This window comes from Apodemus sylvaticus, chromosome 8 (assembly GCF_947179515.1).
Source record: "Apodemus sylvaticus chromosome 8, mApoSyl1.1, whole genome shotgun sequence".
In the NCBI taxonomy this organism is placed as follows: domain Eukaryota; kingdom Metazoa; phylum Chordata; class Mammalia; order Rodentia; family Muridae; genus Apodemus; species Apodemus sylvaticus.
The window spans coordinates 82,893,213-82,903,026 of record NC_067479.1 but is presented as its reverse complement, the minus strand read 5'-3'; the positions used below and the strand labels follow the sequence as shown (position 1 = coordinate 82,903,026).

The following is a 9,814-nucleotide window of genomic DNA, read 5'->3' as shown; positions in this document are numbered from 1 at the left end:
GGGAACAAGCCAATTAGTAAGATGAGGGGATAATGTAAAATTCACAAATGAAAACTGGGGAGAAACGTATTTCTCCTGTCTTACTTATCTGTGCTTTTTCACTTTCTATGTATGGAAAACTTACATGCACAATTCGAAAACCATACTAATACAATGTCTGTACTCTTTCCCACTGTCCTGTGAGACGCTGTCATTCTGAAACTTTCTAAACATTAAGGAGCATTTCATCTTTACCTTTCAAGTACTATTTTTGAAGGAAAATTGCTGGACGATATTGTTGGCATCCATTGTCATCTATGTCCGTCTTTCTTGGCATCCGACCCAACTCTGCCTACTCACCTGCAGTCTATGGGCAAGGCCTTTGACTACATTTAGTATCCCTGGAGTTTTGGTTCTGAGGACCAAGAGCTTTATAAAACTCTCTTTACCCAGGAGGCCCCAGTTAAGCTGGCTACCAGCATTGTTTGTGTGGCTTCGTGGCTCCAACGGAGTAGGTGTTGGAGCACAGCACAAAGGATCTGTTTTAAGGAGAGCTCACCTACTAAGTTGGAAATCTTGGTTACTTTCTTAGCTTTTGAATGCTGAGTATGCTTCTTAGCGCTACCAGAAGAATTAAAGCACTCTTTAGGGCAAGGCTTCACCCTTGGTGAAACTCTATATAATCCAAGACAACAAGAGCTAATATGCTTTTGGGTTCAGAGTAAAGGAAGTTCCCGGTCAATCCTTTCTGCAGCAACTATCCATACAGAGGCTTAGAAATTAATGTCAGCGTTGGTGATATAAAACGTTCACAGTACATAATTTTAGAGTATACCAGAGATAAACTACAAGAAGGGGTTTTTAAACTAATAGGCAAGATGTTTTTGTTATGCTTTAAAATAAAGAGAGAGACCTAAAAATAACATTATCCCTCCATGACTTCTTGATTTACACTAAGAAGCATTGTGGGAGTCTGTTTCCTTCTTCTATGAACATTGGCAAAAGCTGTGGCACACTTAGATAATGAACCAGAGGAAGGACAATGGTGTACAAATATCATCTCTGCCCTTCCCACCATTAGCTGCTTCCTGGAACTGGAATAATTGCGGTGCTCAGGAGGCTTGCTGAGTTCCCATTTTTGTCTATTTTACTGCAGTGGGAAAAAAAATGGTATTCTGATAGCCTGGAAAAATTACTGCAGGAAATGACTTCTGCCCTAAAGAGTATCTAATTCATTATCGTTTTCAGGATAAAACTTTCTCTACAACTTTAAGTCTCCAGAGAATTTAATCTTCTTAAGCTAATGCAAACAAAGAGGCTAGTAGAAAGAGACTATCATTCTACTGTGACTGGAATTGTCCTTGGGAGTGGGGACCATAGACTTGACACTCATTATAGATGCTTCATTTTTCTGTTTTATTTAAGTACAAACATCTGAACTTAACTTTTCTACTTTTAGGGTAGGATACAGTAACTGATAAGAGTATAACCCTAATTTATAACCTATGATCCAGAGCCCAACTCATTAATTCAATGGTGCCTTGCTGTGTTCGCCTCCTGTTCCTCTCTGACCTCCTAGACTTTTCTACTGATCCCCTTCATTCAATATCAGCTGCTGCCTGTTTCTACATGTGTTTGGTTCTTTGGAGTCTCCAATCCAATGCTCTCTCCTGGCCATGGGAGTTCCTTTAGTAACTTGTTCTAGATTACGCTTCATGCTAGCACTTCCAACCTACAAAGGAAGAATGATTTCTGTGTTACTCTTCTTCATACACAGTAGGCCCTGTAGATAATGGCTGATTCCTGATTTAATTCTGTGTTTACAGCACTTAGCTCAGAATCTGACAATTAGTAAATAACCATAGACTTGGTTGGTTGAAAGAAAAAATGTAAAGGAATTCATGGTGTAATCTAAAAATAAAACCTCAAATAATTGATTATGATACTTGTAAGTATATTTTGTGTGTGTGTGTGTGTGTGTGTGTGTGTGTGTGTGTGTGTGTGTGTGTGTTTCTTTTTAAGTGGGAAAAGTTGGCCTTCATCTCTCTGGTAAGTAGGAAGGAAATACAAGGAGTTACTATATTCTCTGCAACTCAGTGTCACTTGAATTGTTCCTAGACACTGAACAAACATAAGCAAAGTATCCATCCTGGTTTGTTTTGTGTTGCTGTGACAAGCACAACTAAATGAGACTTGGAGAGTAAAGAGATTATTTATTCTCATACTTTACAGTTCATCATAAAGAGAAACATCAAGGTAGGAACCTGAGGCCACGACTAAAGCAGAGACCATGGAGCAACACTGCCTACTGGCTGCCTTCCTCTGACTTGCTCAGCTGATCCTCAGACAGTCCGGGATCACCTGCACAGGAGTCGCACCAGTCCCTGTCATTGGCTCTTCCATAAATGATCAATTAAGAAAATGTTCTGATGCAGGATAGGGATGCAGGTAGACTAGCTGTAGATCTTTATCTTGCCCTTCTTGCCTCCAAATCCAATCTCCTAATGTCACCCCAACTCTATAACAGATCACCTGTCACAGCCTCCTCTCCCTCTGTGCTGCCATCTCCAGTAGATCACACAGTTCTCCTCCACCCTTCTTTCCCTCCCCTTCCCTTATCCTAGCACCTATCTCCATTCCCTGGGAACTTACTGGCCACACAGTAGGGGAGCAGGTAAGGCAACTGCAGATCTTTACCTCTCCTTCCAATCCAACCCCCCAGTCTCATCCCCAGACCACAGCAGATTACCTGCTATAGCTCCTCCTTATTCTCTGTCCCTATTCTGAGGATAAAGTAGATACTGGTGGAACACCCTGTTTTCTTCCCTCCTGTGGACCAGGACCCCCTTCTATTCCATCCCCATTCCTAAGTGTCAACTCCCAGTATCTAGAAACACATTCTACCCAGAGGCCACAGTGGTCACAGAAGCATTCCCTACCAGACAACACACAGCCAACACACTCTCCTTAGAACCAGGGAGGGCAACAGAAACCAAGAAAAAAAAAAGACTCACACAAAAAAGACAAGACCAGATATCAGCACCTAGTATCACAATCATTCCAAACCCAGATGTCTAGATACTAACATAAAAACATAATCAAAACAGCCAGAACAATGACTCCACTAGAGCCCAGCAACCCTTCTACAGTAGACCCTAAGAAATGTAATATAGCTGAAGAACAGGACAAGAACTTCAAAATAGCCTTTATGAATAGCATAGGATTTATGAATATCATTAAAAACAAAATGAATAAATCCATTAAAGAAATCTATGAAGAGTCAGATACATATATTTACACCCAACCAATGGACAGAAGCTGCTGACCGCGGTGGCTGAATTAGGGAAAAGCTAGAAGAAGTTGAGGAGAAGGGCAACCCTGAGGACTGGCAGTCTCAGTTAACCTGTACCCCCAAGATCTCTCAGATGTTGGGCCACCAACAAGGCAGCATACACCAGCTGATATGAGGCCTTCAACACATATACAGTAGAGGACTGCCGGGTCAGGACTCAGTCAGAGAAGATGCACCTAACCCTCAAGACACTGGAGGCCCCAGGGAGTGGGGAGGACTGGTTAGAGGTTGGGGGGAATATCCCCATGGAGACAGGGGTTGGGAGGAAGTATGGGATGAGAAACAGTCAGAGGGTGGACAAGGATGGGAATAAAATCTGGACTGCAAAAAAAAAAGATTAAATAAAGTTTTTTAAAAAGACATTTAAAAAAAAGAAATCGGCCATCTTCCCTCCCAGTCAGACAGGATAAGCAGCCACAGGTACCGAGATATGCCAAGTTTAAAAGATCTCTGGTGACACAGACCACTGAGATGTGGGCTACTGCCTGTACCCAGGACCTGGTCAGATCAGCAGTTTGTCTGTATACCAGCCAGTCTTGGGCCCTGTGCCCTGCGGGGTAGTCAGAATTTGGAGGAGTTCCCTGCTGCCATCTTCGCTCCCAGTCGGGCAGAACAAAAGGCACCAGGTACCGAGATATGCCAGAGATAACAAGATGGCAAAAGGCAAAAGTAGGAACGTTACCAACAGAAATCAAGGCAATATAGCAGCATTTGAACGCAATTCTCCAACAACAGCAAGTCCTGGATACCCCAACAAAGCCGAAAAACAAGATTTGAATTTAAAATCACTGGTCATGATGCTGTTAGAGGAACACAAGAAGGAAATAAATAAATCTCTTAAAGAAATACAGGAGAAAATGGATCAAAAGTTAGAAGCCCTTACAAGGGAAACACAAAAATAATTTAAAGAAATTCAGGAGAATATAGGTCAAAAAGATAGAAGCCAATAAGGAAAAAAAATGTAAAAATCACTTAAAGAAATACAGGAGAACTTTGGTCAACAGGCAGAAGTCATGAAAGAAGAAACACAAAAAAATCTTAAAGAATTACAGGAAAACACGAACAAGCAAGTGAAGAAACTGAGCAAAACCATCAAGGATCTAAAAACAGAATTTAAAAAAAACTAAGATATCACAAAGAGAGACAACATTGGAGATAGAAAACCTTGGGAAGAAATCAGGGGCCATAGATGCAAATATCAACAACAGAATACAAGAGATAGAAGAAAGAATCTCAGTTGCCAAAGATACCATAGAAACCATGGACTCAACAGTCAAAAAAAAAAAATGCAAAAAGTTTGTAACCCAAAACATCCAGGAAATCTAGGACACAATGAGAAGACCAAACCTAAGGATTATAGGAATAGATGAGAGTGAAGATTTACAACTTAAAGGGCCAGCAAATATCTTCAACAAAATTATGGAAGAAAACTTCCCTAACCTAAAGAGAGAGATGCCCATGAATATACAAGAAGCCTACAGAACTCCAAACAGACTGGAACAGAACAGAAATACCTCCTGTTACATAATAATCAAAACCCCAAATGTACTAAACAAAGAAAGAATATTAAAGGCATTAAGAGAAAAAGGCCAAGTAACATATAAAGGAAGACCTATCAGAATTACACCAGACTTCTCACCAGAGACCATGAAAGTTAGAAGATCCTGGGCAGATATCATGCAGACTCTAAGAGAACACAAATGCCAGCCAAGACTATTATACCCAGCAAAACTCTCAATCACCATAGATGGAGAAACCAAGATATTCCAAGACAAAACCAAATTTACACAATATCTTTCCACAAACCCAGCCCTACAAAGGATAATAGGGAGAAAACACCAATACAAGGAGGGAAACTACACCCTGGAAAAAGCAAGATAGTAACCTTCTTTCATCAAACCCAAAAGAATATAACCAATCAAATATAAAAAAATAATATAAAAAATGACAGGAAGTAATAATCACTATTCCTTAATATCTCTTAACATCAATGGACTCAATTCCCCAATAAAAAGACATAAACTAAAAGACTGGATACGTAAACAGGACCCTACATTTTGCTGCATACAGGAAACACACCTCAGTGTCAAAGACAAACACTACCTCAGTGTAAAAGGTGGGAAGAAAATTTTACAAGCAAATGGTCTCAGGAAAGAAGCCTGAGTAGCCACTCTAGTATCAGATAAAACTGACTTTCTACCTAAAGTCATCAAAAGAGACTCTGAGGGACACTTCTTGCTGGTCAAAGAAAAATGCAACAAGAAGAATTCTCAATCCTGAACATCTATGCTCCAAATGCAAGGGCACCCTCATTCGTAAAAGAAACTTTACTAAAGCTCAAAGCACACATTGCACCTAACATAATAATTGTGGGTCAGTTCAACACTCCACTCTCCTCAATGGACTGATCAGGAAAACAGAAATTAAACAGGGACACAGTGAAACTAATTGAAGCTTTGACCCAATTGGATTTAACAAATATATATATAGAACATTTCATCCTAAAGCAAAAGAATATACCTTTTTCTCAGCACCTCATTGTACCTTCTCCAAAATCAATCATATAATTGGTCACAAGACAGACCTCAACAAATATAAGATCGAAATAATACCATGCCTCCTATCAGATCACTATGGAGTAAAAGTGGTCTTCAATAGCAACAAAAACAACAGAAAGCTCACACATAGAATCTGAATAATACTCTACTTAATGATACCTTTGTCAAAGAAGAAATAAAGAAATCAAAGACTTTTTAGAATTTAATGAAAATGAAGACACAACATACCCAAATCTTTGGGACACAATGAAAACAGTGCTAAGAGGAAAACTCATAGCCCTGAGTGCCTCCAAAAAGAAACTGGAGAGAGCATACACTAGCAGCTTAATGACACACCAGAAAACCCTGGAGCAAAAAGAAGCTAATTCACCCAGGAGGAGTAGAAGGCAGGAAATCATCAAACTCAGGGCTAAAATCAATCAAGTAGAAACAAAGAGAACCATACAAAGAATCAACAAAACCAGGAGCTGGTTCTTTGAGAAAATCCACAAGATAGATAAACCCTTAGCCAGACTAACCAAAGGGCACAGAGACAGTATCCAGATTAATAAAATTAAAAATGAAAAGGGAGATATAACAACAGAAACTGAGGAAATTCAAAAAACATCCAATCCTACTACAAAAGCCTATACTCAACACAACTGGAGAATCTGGAGGAAATGGACAGTTTCCTAGACAGATATCAAACACCAAAATTAAATCAAGATCAAATAGATTATCTAAACAGTCACATAACCCCTAAAGAAATAAAAGGAGTCATAGAAAGTCTCCCAACCAAAAAAAGCACGGAACCAGATGGCTTTAGTGCAGAATTCTATCAGACCTTCAAAGAAGACCTAACACCAATACTCTTCAAACTGTTCCACAAAATAGAAACAGAAGGAACACTACCCAGCTCGTTCAACGAAGCCACAATTATGTTGGTACCAAAACCACACAAAGATCCAACAAAGAGAACTTCAGGCCAATTTCCCTTATAAATATTGATGCAAAAATACTCAATAAAATTCTTGCCCACCAAATTCAAGAACACATCAAAATAATCATCCACCACGATCAAGTGGGCTTCATCCCAGGGATGCAGGGATGGTTCAATATAAGGAAATCCATCAATGCAATCCACTACATAAACAAACTCAAAGAAAAAAAACATATGATCGTTTCATTAGATGCTGAAAAATCATTTGACAAAATTCAGGATCCTTTAATGCTAAACGTCTTGGAAAAAACAGGAATTCAAGGCCCATACCTAAACATAGTTAAAACAATATAAAGCAAACTGGTAGCCAACATCAAACTAAATGGACAGAAACTTGAAGCAATCCCACTAAAATCAGGGACTAGATAAGGCTGCCCTCTCTCTCCATATCTTTTCAATATATACTTGCAGTTCTAGCTAGAGCAATTAGACAACATAAGGAGGTCAAAGGGATACAAATTGGAAAGGAAGAAGTCAAACTATTACTATTTGCAGATGATATGACAGTCTACTTAAGTGACCCAAAAAACTCCACCAGAGAACTCCTACAGCTGATAAACAACTTCAGCAAAGTGGCTGGTTATAAAATCAAATCAAGCAAATCAGTAGCCTTCCTGTACTCAAAGGATAAGCAGGCTGAGAAAGAAGTTAAGGAAATGACACTCTTCACAGTAGCCACAAACAATATAAAGTATCTTGGTATGATTCTAACCAAACAAATAAAAGATCTGTATAACAAGAACTTCAGGTCTCTGAAGAAAGAAATAGAAGAAGACCTCAGAAAATGGAAAAATCTTCCATGCTCATGAATTGGCAGGATTAATATAGTTAAAATGGCCATCTTGCCAAAAGCAATATACAGATTAAATGAGATCCCCATCAAAATCCCAACTCAATTCTTCATAGACTTAGAAAGAACAATTCTCAAATTCATCTGAAATAACAAAAGACCCAGGATAGCTAAAACTATTCTCAACAGTAAAAGAACTTCTGGGGGAATCAGTGTCCCAGACCTCAAGCAATACTACAAAGCAATAGTGTCAAAAACTGCATGGTGTTGGTACACAGACAGGCAAGTGGATCAATGGAATAGGATTGAAGACCCAGAAATGAACCCACACACCTATGGTCACTTAATCTTTGACAAGAAGCGGAAAACATCCAGTGGAAAAAAGTTAACCTTTTCCACAAATGGTGCTGGTTCAATTGGAGGTCAGCATGCAGAAGAATGCTAATTGATCCATTCTTATTCCTCGTACTAAGCTCAAGTCCAAGTGGATCAAGGACCTCCACATAAAACCAGACACACTGAAACTAATAGAAAAGAAACTGGGGAAGACACTTGAGGACATGGGCACAGGGGGAAAGTTCCTGAACAGAACACCAATAGCTTATGCTCTAAGATCAAGAATTGACAAATGGGACCTCATAAAATTTCAAACTTTCTATAAGGCAAAGGACATTGTCAAAAGGACAAAACGGCAACCAACAAATTGGGAAAAGATCTTCATCAACCCTACATCCAACAGAGGGCTAATATCCCATATATACAAAAAAACTCAAGAAGTTAGACCCCAGAGAACCAAATAATCCTATTAAAAATGGGGTACAAAGCTAAACAAAGAATTTTTACTCAAAGAACTTCGAATGGCTGAGAAGCATCTTAAGAAATTTTCAACATCATTAGTCATTAGGGAAATGCAAATCAAAACAACCCTGAGATTTCACCTGACACCAGTCAGAATGGCTAAGATTAAAAACTCAGGAGACGTGCTCGCTTCGGCAGCACATATACTAAAATTGGAACGATACAGAGAAGATTAGCATGGCCCCTGTGCAAGGATGACACGCAAATTCGTGAAGCGTTCCATATTTTTATCTCTTAACATCAATGGTCTCAATTCCCCAATAAAAAGACATAGACTAACAGACTGGATAAGGAAACAGGACCCTACAATTTGCTGTATACAGGAGACACACCTCAGTGTCAAAGATAAAAACTACCTTAGAGTAAAAGGCTGGAAGACAATCTTACAAGCCAATGGTCACAGGAAACGAGCAGGAGTAGCCATTCTAATATCAGATAAAATTGACTTTCAACCTAAAGTCATCAAAAGAGACACAGAAGGACATTTCTTGCTGGTCAAAGGAAAAATCCACCAAGAAGAACTTACAATTCTGAACATCTATGCGCCAAATGCAAGGGCACCCTCATTCGTAAAAGAAACTTTACTAAAGCTCAAAGCACACATTGCACCTAACACAATAATTGTGGGGGACTTCAACACTCCACTTTCCTCAATGGACCGATCGGGAAAACAGAAACTAAACAGGGACACAGTAAAACTAATTGAAGCTTTGGACCAATTGGATTTGACTGATATTTATAGAACATTTCACCCTAAAGCAAAAGAATATACCTTTTTCTCAGCACCTCATGGTACCTTCTCCAAAATCGACCATATAATTGGACACAAGGCAGACCTCAACAAATATAAGAAGATCGAACTAATCCCATGCCTCCTATCAGATCACTATGGAGTAAAAGTGATCTTCAATAGCAACAAAAACAACAAAAAACCCACATACACGTGGAAACTGAACAATATTCTACTCAATGATACCTTGGTCAAGGAAGAAATAAAGAAAGAAATTAAAGACTTTTTAGAACACAATGAAAATGAAAACACAACATACCCAAACCTATGGGACACAATGAAAGCAGTGCTAAGAGGAAAACTCATAGCCCTGAGTGCCTCCAAAAAGAAAATGGAGAGAGCATACATTACCAGCTTAACAACACACCTGAAAGCCCTAGAACAAAAAGAAGCTATTTCACCCAGGAGGAGTAGAAGGCAGGAAATCATCAAGCTCAGGGCCGAAATCAATCAAGTAGAAACAAAGAGAACCATACAAAAAATCAACAAAACTAGGAGCTGGTTCTTT

General features: G+C 39.1%; 1 non-coding gene across 1 annotated transcript; it reads left to right on the top strand.

The window, feature by feature from the left end:
• Positions 1-8,638: 8,638 nt before the first annotated feature.
• Positions 8,639-8,745, top strand: LOC127691803 (U6 spliceosomal RNA). The gene has a single exon (XR_007979376.1). It is a non-coding gene; the product is annotated as a U6 spliceosomal RNA (small nuclear RNA).
• The last annotated feature ends 1,069 nt before the right edge of the window (positions 8,746-9,814 follow it).